The sequence below is a fragment of the Prionailurus bengalensis genome, chromosome B1, assembly GCF_016509475.1.
Source record: "Prionailurus bengalensis isolate Pbe53 chromosome B1, Fcat_Pben_1.1_paternal_pri, whole genome shotgun sequence".
NCBI classification, from domain to species: Eukaryota; Metazoa; Chordata; class Mammalia; order Carnivora; family Felidae; genus Prionailurus; species Prionailurus bengalensis.
Genome location: NC_057344.1, coordinates 81,756,163 through 81,769,460, shown reverse-complemented (window position 1 = coordinate 81,769,460; position 13,298 = coordinate 81,756,163). Strand labels below are relative to the sequence as shown.

General features: G+C 37.3%; 1 long non-coding RNA gene across 1 annotated transcript; it reads left to right on the top strand.

Annotated features, from left to right (window-relative positions):
* The first annotated feature begins 214 nt into the window (after positions 1 to 214).
* LOC122467887 lies at positions 215 to 8,069 on the top strand. Its single transcript, XR_006293100.1, has 3 exons — positions 215 to 652; positions 2,451 to 2,498; positions 7,664 to 8,069. It is a non-coding gene; the product is annotated as an uncharacterized LOC122467887 (long non-coding RNA).
* The last annotated feature ends 5,229 nt before the right edge of the window (positions 8,070 to 13,298 follow it).

Below are 13,298 nucleotides of genomic sequence, written 5' to 3'. Positions count from 1 at the left end.
ACTGTAAGCTGCTTTTTGTTCTCCTTTGGAAAATTATTTTTGAGGATTCCCATTGGCCTAAAGTAAAGATATCTTTGCCTCTGTCTGATACGTAGGTACACTATCAGTTCAGAAACAGCTTAAATTCATGGCTTAAGGGGTTCGGAACCATCTCAGTGAGGTGAATATGGTATGCAAGCTCCTGAAGCATCCGTCTAGTTAAAACTTTCTCAGGGATGGTTTTTATTTCCCTTCCCTGCTCTGCTCAGAGCTAAGGAAGACTTCCTGTAGAAATGGGGGTAGGTTAACCTTTGGCTCATCCTTAGACTGAGGGAATATGGTTTGAGTATCTTAGCTTTATTCTGGAAGAGTTTCCTTTTAGATCTTCACCTTGGGTAAACCCTGGGCTTTGATTTCTGTTGTCCACCCTCCGCAAGTCCACTTAAAGTGAAAGTTTGCCTAGTTTCGCAAACGCTCTACTGCAAAAGCAACTGAAGTGCTCTGCTAACATCTCTAGGATTCCTTCTCTATTTAGATTTTGGCCTGGAAATTCCTTACTGTCTCATCAGATCTTTGTTGCTTTTAAAAACTTGCTTTTTGTGCTATTTTAAGTTGTTCTTCCCTCCAGCTGAGAGGGTTGGCCTGAATAATGTAATCTGTCATGATTGAAAAGGTAGGTTCTATTTTACAATTTAAAAAATTATTTTCAACCTGTGTTTCTGTCCCCTTCCTCATATTTAATGTGTGTGTGTGTGTGTGTGTGTGTGTGTGTTTTAATTCGAAATTGCCAGGACATTTTTGTAGTACTTTTCTTCCAATGACACAACTCTCGGTCCATGTATACCTCTATTAGTTTTTATTTCATAGTTCTTTGATTTCTGTTTTTATCTTTATTTGCTTTCTTATCATTAAAAAAAAATTCTAACTTATTGAGTTGAATATTTCATTTATTTTTAGGTTTTCTTTTTCAAATAATGAAAAGATTTAAATTATAAATTTGTTTTTGAGTTCAATTTTGGATGTATCCCATTCTATTATTTCACATGCTCTTTTTCTGAAGGCCTATAGTTTTTGTTTCCTTTTTCCCTTTTATTTGATCATTTATTATTGATTTTGATTGTATTTTATTATTTTTAGAGAATGTGGTCTGTTTAATTTCAGATTTTCAAAAAATTTACTGAGATTTAAAAAATTAATAAGATTTAGTGCTCGCTTCGGCAGCACATATACTAAAAAATTAATAAGATTTAATGGCCTAATATATTTATCAATCATATATATATTTTTAAATTTATTTAATGTTTATTAATTTTTGAGAGAGAGACAGAGACAGAGCGCAAAGAGGGAAGAGGCAGAGAAAGAGGGAGACACAGAATCTGAAGCAGGCTCCAGGCTTTGAGCTGTCAGCACAGAGCCTTATGTGGGGCTCAAACTCACGAACTGTAAGATCATGACCTGAGCTAAAAGACCCTCAACTGACCGAGCCACCCAGGCAACCCTCAATTTTATATATTTTGCAGATGCTAGTCAAAAAAAAAAAAAAGAATATGTAGGGTCTAACATTCAAGATATACATAAACATAGATATTAATCTTTAAAATTATAGTGATATCAGAGACATTTTCTTCCTACTTGAGTTATTCGGCCATTCATTCAAATGACATAGGTATAAAATAGGAATCTTTCTTAGGGGTAACATGTTTAAACCTACTCTCTTTTTAATTTGAAGGCATTTTCCTTTACATTACTTTAGAATGCTTAATATTTTGACTAATGTACATGAAAGAGTAAAGCGTGTGGTTATTGTATGTAAACTGATTACTTTCTCACACTCTCTAATGTAATTTCCTGTACCACTTTCAACACTGAATACATCAACTCTGTGGTCTTTCTGTGTCTTTTTGTCTCTCCACTAAGCAACATCACAACTGTGCTTCTTCTTAATGCTTTGGACTGTTACTGTGTCATTTTTTCCCCTAATTAACCACATATATAGAGACAAATGGGCAAGAATATAATTTGTATGTAGTATTTTGACTTTAGAAAGTCTCTCTCTTTTTATTTTTTTAATCATTATAAGATTTTTTTTTTTGCAAAATGCCTCCTCACAGAAATTTTAAAAACAGCATCTGCAATATAAAGAAGCAGAAAAAGAAGGTGCATATAATTCCATCACTCCAAGGCAACCACTGTTAACTAGTCTTGCTTGTTTCCTTCTATTTTTTCCAGAACTGTTTTTACATGATTCAGATAAATTTTGTATTGACTTTTCCATTATATCATGTATATTTTTCATTATTAAAATCTATCCATCAGAATTGTTTAAATGCCTTGATAACATTCCATTATTTACTTAATATTCCTTTAATGTTATAATTTTCAATATCTTTGTATTAACAATGTTTAGATGGATTTCTTTTCTTTTTTTCTTTGTTTTTCTTAACTAATACTGTTGGACCTCTATCTTTCAGATGCATTCGAAGCACCTGAAGAGCCCCATGCCCAGAGTTTCTGATTCAGTAAGTCTGGGGTGGGGCCAAAGAACTTGCTTTTGTAACAACTTTAGGTGATGCTGATTGTCCAGTGACATTTTGAGTCACTGGCATAGCTGTAATTAACAGAATGTACACAGATTGATTTCAATAAATTTCTAAAAACAGTGCTTCTTCCTTCCACAGTAAGTTATATCTTTGATATTGCAGAGGAAAAAATAGTAACACTTAACTTGATTAGAAAAAGAAATACTGATGTATATTAAAAGGCCTCTAAAATCTTTACTCACAGGCTTTTGCTAACGTATTTGTGCTTACTGTGGAATCTTACTGGAACACTTATCCATTTGACCCTGGAGCTACATCACTATACAGCTGGTCTCTTTTTTTCTTTTCTTTCTTTCTTTCTTTCTTTTTTTTTTTTTTTAAGTCACCTGCTCTCATTTAATTCATTTCCTTTGGTGTTTTCCTTCCTGTGGGAAGTCTCTGACATCTGTCCCACATACTTCTTTATGAATACAAAGGCTCATCTTTTATCTTATTTTTAACTTTTATGAGTCAGTTACTCTTACCCTTTTTATAGTTACGACCTTTTCATTCCTTATGTTTTAAAAAGACATTCTACACTGTAATTCTTGTGGTCGCTTTTTTCAAAAACAATCTTATTTTTTAACACCTTTAATTATCTTCTGTTGACTTTTATATTTAGGTCTGAGCCTAATGTCAAATACTAGCAGCACAAGGGCTTCTTACTTCATTGGCACCATCATGTGGCGAAACTGTGTATCACAGTGGAAAACCTGCCACATTATATAGAGATAACACTGGAACTGGAGAGCCCATAAGGTGGGGGATCTGAAACAATCCTATTACTTTAGTTAATGCACAGCAAAATGAGAGCTAATAAACACCAATGATTAATTATGAGGACACTGCCATTGAAGAGCTCAAACCCTGGCTTTCCCATTTATTATGATATGGCAATGGTTAATCTCTTTGAGTCTCCATTTCCTCATAAGTATCGGGCTACGAGCAGCATCTGTCTCACAGGAATGTCATGAGGAACAATTACTAATATGACAATAGCACAATGGCCATCAAATAGCTCAATAATATCAGTTGTGATTAGCTGTTAACAAACCATCACATTCAATTTTTTCTTTATGTTCAATATAGAATAGAAAGAGCACCAAAGAAGAAGACTTCCTCTGAGATTTTAGAGAATTATGCTAAAATGGTAGAATTATTTTCAGAATGATCGGAAGTAGCATGAAGTTAAAAACTGCAAAAGGTAGATATTGAAAGAACATTTAAACAAAAAATGTCTTTTCAGAAAAAAGGAAGGAAACTTCTGGTAAGGTCTTCTAAATTCTTCTTACAAAGTGAAATTTGAAAGTTATCTGGTTGAATTAGCCATAACTGACCGTCAAAATAAGTAATTATTGGGGGGGGAGGTAACTTAAAATTCTTTTCAAGGGTAGAAAAAAAAACCTTTTAATATTAAACATAATTTATAGTCCTATATCCTTTTAAAGGTTATTTTTTTTTAACGTCTATTTATTTATTTTGAGAAAGAGCATGAGCTGGGTAGGGACAGAGAGAGAGAGAGAATCCCAAGTGGGTTCCCTGTGGAGCCTGATGTAGGGCTTGATCCCACAAACCACAAGATCATGATCTGAGCTGAAATCAAGAGTCAGATGCCTAACTAATTGAGCTACCCAGGTGCCCCCAAAATGTATGCTCTTATAAGTCCTTAAAAGAGATACACTTAGGATGAAATCTGGATGCTGGTAATTTTTCTATTTGAAAATGAATTTTAATTATTTCATTAGCAAAACTGGATAAAAAGTTATTTAAGATCAATGAGAATAAAGCATGTGGGATATTTGCCATGCCCTCCCCCCTACCCTTTTAAAACCATGCACACCATTAGATAGAATGGGTAATCTTGCCAGGACCAGAATCTTACATTCAGTTTCCAAAGTGTAGTTTCCCCAGATAGTTAGCATGGTTCAAAGAATTTTCGTTATGCCATTATGCAAATGCAGTCTATGTTCATTATCTTTCTACTTATTAAATTCATCAAAAGCTGTCCAGGAACAGATTTTCTGTTTTGTCAACTACACCCACAGTCTTGTTCCCAGATTTTTCATCAGTATTTTCAGACTGTGAGGGAAAGAAAGCAAGAAATGGGAATGATTTCATGAATTTTAAATATGCTGTAACTCTTGTTTCAGTGCAATACTCAAGTATATAACAGCCGTCTGTAGTTGCTCACAGCATACCCCAATCTCAGGGCACTGCCAGGTTAGCACAGTTGGTTAGAATGTGGCACTAATACATCCATAATCAATTCCTACATGATTCAGTTGGCTGTGGAGAGAAGAAAAACGTCTTTAGTGTCAACATGAACTTCTGTGGCTAGCAGTTTAGAAAGTCTATGCCTTTGATTACTGAGATTTGGGGATTTTCCAGAAATTTAGTATTGACTTCTATTTTAATTTTACTGTGGTCAGAGAACATACTTTGCACAATTTCAATCCTTACAAATTAATTGAGGCTGTTCTAAGGCCAAGAATATGATCTTTCTTGGTGTATGCTCTGGGTGCACAAATAGGAGATATATATAGGAGATCTATCTATCTATGTATCTATCTGTCTGTCTATATATACACATACACATCCATTTAGGCAATGTTTCACAGTAGTACAGTTTTCATGTATCTTTCATTAAATTTATTTCTAGATATTTATAATGCTATTTTAAATGTTATATTTATTTTTAAATTTTTAAAATAATTTTTTGAAGTTTATTTATTAATTTTGAGAGAGCGAGAGAGCAGGGAGAGAATGAGAGAGAAGGAGAGAGAATCTCAAGCACTGCCCACACAGAGCCCGATATGGGGCTCAGACTCACAAACCATGAGGTCATGACCTGAGCCGAAATCAAGAGTCAGACGCTTAACCTACTGAGCCACTCAGGCGCCCTTAAATGTTATATTTAAAAATTCATTTTCTAATTGGTGCTTGCTAATATGTAGAAATACCGATTCTTATATACTGATCTGTTATCCTGCGCTCGCTAACTTTAATTATTCGTTCCAGTAGATCTCCAAGATTTTCTACATGGACAGTAATTAATCTAAAGACAAGTAATTAATAGTTTTTAAAAATAACTTTTGGGGCACCTGGGTGGCTCAGTCAGTTAAGCGTCTGACTTCAGCTCAGGTCATGATCTCCTGGTTTGTAAGTTCGAGCCCCACATTGGGCTCTGTGCTGACAGCTCAGAGCCTGAAGCCTGTTTCAGATTCTGTGTTTTCCTCTCTCTCTGACCCTCCCCTGCTCATGCTCATGCTCTGTCTCTCTCTCTCTAATCTAAACATTAAAAGAATAATTTTCTATGCAGACCTCTGTGAATAGACAGTTTTATTCTTCCTTTCTAATCTTTCCATGTTTTATAATTTTAATTTATTTTTGCCTATTGCAGTATCTAAGAGGACATAAAGTTGAATAGAAGTAGTGAGAGCAGACATTCTCACCTTTTACCCAATCCTAGGATTGAATATTTCACCATTAAGCATGATAGTAGCTACAGGTCTTTCTTAGATGCTCTTTATAAAATTGAGTCAGTTCTCTTTCTAGTTTTGTGAATGTTTTCAGCATAAATTGGCAATAAATTGTGTCAAATGCTTCTTCTGTGTTTATTGAAATGATCATATGATTTTTTTCCTTTTTATTAATATGGCAAGCTACCTTGTTTGATTCATTAAATGTTGAGCAAATCTTGCAGTCTAGGAAAAACCCCAACTGGCCACTGTATTTTATCCTTTTTGCTGTGTTCAATGTGTTAGTATTTTATATAGGATTTTTGCAGTTTTATTTATGAGGGATATTGGTCTGTGATCTTTTCTTCTAATGTCTTTGCCAGACATTTCTATCATGGTTATGCTGTCATTATAAAATTAGTGGGGTATTATTCTCTCCTCCTCTGTCTTCTCAAAGACTTTATATAAGATTGACAGTTTAGGGGCGCCTGGGTGGCTCAGTCGGTTAAGCGGCCGACTTCGGCTCAGGTCATGATCTCGCTGTCTGTGAGTTCGAGCCCCGCGTCGGGCTCTGTGCTGACAACTCAGAGCCTGGAACCTGTTTCAGATTCTGTGTCTCCCTCTCTCTGACCCTCCCCTGTTCATGCTCTGTCTCTCCCTGTCTCAAAAATAAATAAAAACGTTAAAAAAAACTTAAAAAAAAAAGTGACAGTTTATATTCTTTAAATATTGATAGAATTCACCAGTGAAATCATCTGGGCCTGGAGTTTTCTTTGCAAAGTGTTCTTTAATTATGAATTCAAGTTCTGTAATAGATGTACAACTACTAAGATTTTTCTACTTCTTCTTTAATCAGTTTTGGTTAAGTTTTGTTTTTCCAAGAATGTATCAATTTCTTCTAAGTTATCCAATTCTATTAAGCTAAATTTGTAATATTCTCCTTTTATGGTTTTAATTAGAATTTTCCAGCCTCATTACTATTGCTATTTGGGGCCAGAAAATTGCCGTGGGGAATTCTTCTGTGCATAGCGGCAGTCCTGGCTTCTATATATTATATGCTGGTAGCAGCCTCCCCCATTGTGAGAACCAAAAATGTCTCTAGGGGACAAAACATCTCCAGTTGAGAACCAGGGTTTTAATGTCTGTAGGATCTTTAGTGATCTTCCATTTTAGATACTGGTAATTTGTCTCCATTTTTAAATTAGTTTTGTTAAGAGCTGTGTAGGGTGTACAAAAGCAGGCTTTGCCCCAAATTTGGCCTGTGGACCATTTCACTGACCTTGACTTAGAGCATTGATTAACTACTCTTTTTTCATAAAGTAATAAAAAAGGTATACATTTTTCCTCTAAGAATACTTTATCTGTATCCCATACCTTTTGAAATGCTGTGTTGTGTTGATGGATATTAGCCAAATAATGGCTATGGAGAGTTATTTATCTATGGAGAGAACATATGAGCATTATTGTTATTCGAACAAAATTGCTTACAAATGGACTTTTGGTTCTGTGAGAGACAAGCAATGAAGAACAATTAATATAACGATATAATAAAATTTAGTCACATAAATTAAATACACTCTCCCAAGTAGTTGATAAATTGATATAAATTCCTACCATCTGGTGACAATAGCCTTCTTGCTCTTGCAGCTAGGAGAAGCCGCAGTCTGCACCACCCAGAACATCTATTAGGACAAGAAGAATATAATAATTTTACCACACCTTATCGAATATTGATTTGCTGCCACCTGCTGGGAGGCAGGAGTTTCCAGTGTCCTTAAAGGGCAAGAATGATGACCTTAGAAGCTGTAAAACTTTGCCTATCTCATAAAATGAAGCATAATATAGGAACTTTTGGGCCTGAAATAAATCAATAATTTTATTTTTATTTTAGTCTATTTTAGAAATCAGTAATTTTGAATACATTAACTGCGTATAAAGAAAATATGATCTGTATATAAAAATGGGAGTGCACTCTTTTCCATCTAAGAGAAATTAGATGGTACATTTGCATTTACCATGAAATGATGTACAATAAAGTTCCTTAAAATGGTGAGTTCCTCAAGTGCTGATTGTATATTTATGTAACAGCAATTAACCTCTTGACTGGTGCTAATGGAGAAACTTCAGAGCTGAAGAACCACTACTAAATGAAGATTAGTAAAAAAACAATACTAAATCTAATGATAACAATGCTTGTGATGGGCAGAAATATAGCCTATCAAAGATGTCCATACTCTGATTCCCAGTGCCCAGAGAGTGGAGCTGTGAGCCCAGAGAGCAGAACCAAACAAGAGCCACAGATCAGTGCTTGGCTTGAAACTTAATGGGGACTGCCTGATTGGTCTTTGAAATTATTTGGGACTGGTGACTCCTTTTTTTCTTCCGTTTTCTCCCTTTTTGATTGGGAATGGCTGCAACTGCTCTCCTGAGCCTCCTCTTCCATGGCATTTTGAGAGCAGACATCTGTTTTTCTAGTTTCACAGGTCTATAGATGGAAAGGGATTTTGCCAGGGATGGGATTATACTTAGAGCCTCACCTATACATAATTTAGATGTGGTTTGGGATTTTTGAAATTCAGATGAAATGCTGCAATGTGTTGAGAATTTGGGGAGACTTAGGGAGGGGGTGAATAGATTTTGCATGTGAACAGACCTGAATGAATCTTTGGGGATCAGAGGATGGCCTGTGGGAGCAATGCCTCTCCCATAGATGTTCACACCCTGATTACCAGAGTCTGTGAATATTACAAGGATAAAAGGATTTTTGCAGATGTGATTAAGGTTAAGAACCCTGAGATGGAGAGATTATCCTCGATTACCTGGATGGGTCCAGTTTAATCACAAGATCCTTAAAAGTAGAGACTTTTTGACCAATGTTAATGACTTTGAAGACAGAAAGGGACCACAAGCCAAGGAATGTAAGCCGCCTCTAGAATCAGGAAAAGGCAAAGCAACAGATCTTTCCTTAGAGAGGATTCTCTCCAGAAAGGAATCAGTTAAGCTGATATCTTGATTTTACCCCAGTGAGACTTGTGTTGGACTTCAGATTTACAGAACTGTAAGAAAATAAATCTGCCTTTTTTTAAACCACTAAGTTCATGGTAATTTCTTATCACAGCAAGAGAAAATGAATATGAACAGCTAGGGGTTACTATGTTCTGCTCCTGGGTAACTCTCTCTAAAAAGGAAGCTAAAACACCTCTGAAAGCATATTACATAATCTGGCCTCAGCCACCTCTCTGACCTCATCTCCTACAACTCCTCCTGTTTTTTATCATTCATTCACTCTGTTCTCCTTACTATTCTTGAAACATGCTAAGCCCGCTGCCCTTTCTTAAACCCCACTTTCCTTAGCTCCGCGTAACCCACTCCTTCACTTCCTTCAGGTCTCTGCTCCAATGTCATCTTCTCAGTGAGGTCTTCATTGTTGACCCTATATAAGTAGTATGTGCCCCACCCTTACCTGGTATCCCCAAATCTCTGACCCTAGTTTATTATTCTACATAGCCCTTATCATTTGATACATATTTGCTTGTTTACTGTTTGTTTTTGTTTTTCTGTCCACAGTATTTGTTAGTTGTTTATCAAGAGAAACTATTCCACAACCCAATATTCAGGAACACAGGTCAGTGACAAACTTCCACGGAACTCAACCCAAAGAAATTCTTTACATTCCCAAATTACTTTGCACTCAGAAAGATATCAGTCCTCCTCATCTCCTCAAAATCTTTCATGTAATCCTAATTTCTGTAGAAATCTGCATATGCAGATCTTTCTTTCTTGGTTTGGCCACAGCAAACTTACAGAAAGCTGCAACCCCCAGGGATACAACAAATGCTTCAACAATATGAAACTGCAGACACTTGGACACAAGGCCTTGCACCTGAGGTTTTGTCAAAGCACTGGAAGTCATGGCAGCTCTTCTCCTCAACACTAACCTCAAACTCAATGTTCTTTCTCGCTCCCCAAATGTACGCTGTATGTGGCAGGAGCTTTATCTATACATTATTGATGGCAGCTTTCTCTCTAGAACTTAATAGAGTACATGGGCACACAGCAGTAAAGAAATATTTGTAGGAATAAGCGAACATTTTAAAAACTATCAACAGATTATAAGAATTCACCAATATTGTTAAAATTCTAATGCAATATACACAACATAGAGCAGGGATCTTTGGATGATATACATGAACATTACTTTGGTAAATATGCCTCAATGGATTCAATATCACACCCTTGAGAATGAGGTCATTTCCCAAGTGATTTCCTATAGTTCTTAGACATGGCACACCATATCTTAAGGTCAGATTGTAAGAAAATTAGTATATAAACGAGTTCTGTATTTTCCTATAAATAAGCATTACCAGCATTTTTTTAAAAAAAAAAAGTTCGTAAAAAAAGTAAAAGCTGGAGCGCCTGGGTGGCGCAGTCGGTTAAGCGTCCGACTTCAGCCAGGTCACGATCTCGCGGTCCGGGAGTTCGAGCCCCGCGTCAGGCTCTGGGCTGATGGCTCAGAGCCTGGAGCCTGTTTCCGATTCTGTGTCTCCCTCTCTCTCTGCCCCTCCCCCGTTCATGCTCTGTCTCTCTCTGTCCCAAAAATAAATAAACGTTGAAAAAAAAAAAAAAAAAAAAAGTAAAAGCTAGGGGCGCCTGGGTGGCGCAGTCGGTTAAGCGTCCGACTTCAGCCAGGTCACGATCTCGCGGTCCGTGAGTTCGAGCCCCGCGTCAGGCTCTGGGCTGATGGCTCAGAGCCTAGAGCCTGTTTCCGATTCTGTGTCTCCCTCTCTTTCTCTGCCCCTCCCCCATTCATGCTCTGTCTCTCTCTGTCCCAAAAATAAATAAAAACGTTGAAGAAAAAAAAAAAAAGTAAAAAAAAAAAAGTAAAAGCTAGTAATTGCTAGCTACAATTTCTTCCCTAATTTTTAATTTTAATATTTTTTAATTTTTTTTTTTTTTGAGAGAGAGAGAGAGCATGTACAAGCGGGGGAGGGCAGAGAGAAAGAGAGGATCCTAAGTGGGGTCATTGACAGCAGTTAGCCCCACACGGAGATCATGACCTGTGAGATCATGACCTGAACCAAAGTCGAAGTTGGATGCTCAACCGACTGAGCTACTCAGGCGCCCCATCAGCACAACTATTAATTAAAAAAATTTTTAAACCTATAGAAAAGTTTAAAGAGCACTTGTATACTATTCAGCTAGAACCACAATTAACACAGTGCCAGGTTTTCTCTTTACATATACACTTTTTTTTTTTTTTTGGCCTGGATTATCTTAAAGAAGTTCCCAGACAGATTTCATGATGTCCTTCCTAAATACTTGAGCACGTGTCTCCTAAGAATAAAAGCATTATTGTAATAACACAATTTATCATACCTGAGAAATTTAAGTCAACAATAGATCTACTTTGCTTCCATGTTCAAATTTTCTCAATTGTCCACAAAATGCCTCTAAAACTTAAAAAAAAAAATTTATAATCCTATACAGTTCAGTTGCCCTAAATGCAGATCAGTCCTTTTTTAAAAATTTCTTCTGTCCTTTGACCTTACTGAAAAGTCCAAATAAATCGCACTGAATTTATCTGAGTGTTCCTCACAGATTCAGGCTAACATTTTTCGCAAGAATGCTAGAAATTTAAATAACCTCACAGCAATAGGTTTGTGTTTTCCCCAGTGCTGATTCTAAGTGTTTTTTCCACAAAGCATCTATTAACGTTTTGCAAAGGACAAATGTTCAAAGAACAGTTTAGGAAACACCTGGATAAGGAAAGAAAAGAAAAAAGAAAAGAGAAAAAAGAAAAGAGAAGAAGCGATGGAGGGAGGAAGGGAGAAGGAAGAAAGAAATGAACTAAAGTGTTTAAGTTTGTAGAATAACAACCAGGTAAGGATTAAAAATCATTTTTAAATTAACAAAGTCCTCATTTCCTTAGGTAAAGCAAACAGAGCTTTCATTAAATTTAACACTAATCCAAAAAAAAAAAAAATTGGACAGATGAATAACCCCAAACTTAAAGAAATGAAGTAACCTCTACCAAGTTTTATCCTTATTGTATTTAGTGTGTTCAGGAGCTGAGATATGAAACCAGATCTGACTGCTTCCATGTTTTCCACAAGGCCCTCTACTTCACTCAGACTTAGTTTTCTTTTTCTGTAATTCATTGTACTTGGGTCAATTACAATTACTCTGGGGTAAAAGTGGTGGTCTTTTAGTCTGAATAATAATGAAGACACTAAGGAAGACCAATTCGTTTTTTTTATTGTTCTATGTTCAACAAGAATGAACCCACAAGTAGTTGAGAAAGGCCTAACCTCTCACAAATGCATGCAATTATGCTTATCATATGGAGAGACTGGGGTCAAGGCTCCAGATATTAATTATAACATAGCCCTCCGTTATGACCATTTCTATTTGCCATAATTTGAACCTTGCTATTTATTGCCTATTGATGCTGTCTTTATTACATTACAGCATACATTTGGGAGACTTGTTTTCCCTAAAAATCCTACACGCAGGTAAAACTCAGGATTTACAACTTATTACAGAATCCAACAGGTTTTCAAGAAACTAGTTACCATTCCGGCCCCGCTGTGAGGTAGCAAATATTAAGCACGTTCATTTCCATTTCCATTTCAGCCGGGAGCCTTTCCCCGTCGGTGGCTTTTCGAGGGCAGCGAGCGCGGGTCCCTACTTTTAGTACAAATTAAAATGTTAATCAATACGAATGGTAACTTTTAAGAGAAAAAGCTACTCCATGGCTTAAACACTTGAGTTATATTTCAGTTGAACAGTTATTCCAATAGGCTGGAAATTGCTTGGCGGAGTTTGGAGTCTTCCTGATGTCACCAGTCTGTTAAAAGGCCCAGTTTGTGTGTACCCCACATTTGAAGCTTCTGGGAGATAAAAAAGCGGTCTGCGCTCGCGGGCCGTTGCACGCCGCGGGCGCCCGGGGCTGGACCCTGGCTCCGTTCCCCGGACTACTAAAGTGCCAAGGCCGGAAGGGTATGAATGTTACTCTGCTGCTTTGGAGGCGAACGATCCAGTACGGACCTGCTTCATTTCTCGGCAGATTCCCAGCGCCCGACCAACTTCCCCACCCCGACGCAGGCCCACAGGCCTTAAAGCACACGCGTTCTCAGCACACTACGGAATTCTGCGGCCACGTCCGCCAGGACCCTAGTCCCGCCCTGCGCCGCCCTCCAACCCCCGGCCGCCCTCCGGGGCTCCGCGCGTCCGGCACCGGGTCCTGCGTCTGCGCGTCGCGGCCAGCGCGGGGCGGGGCGAA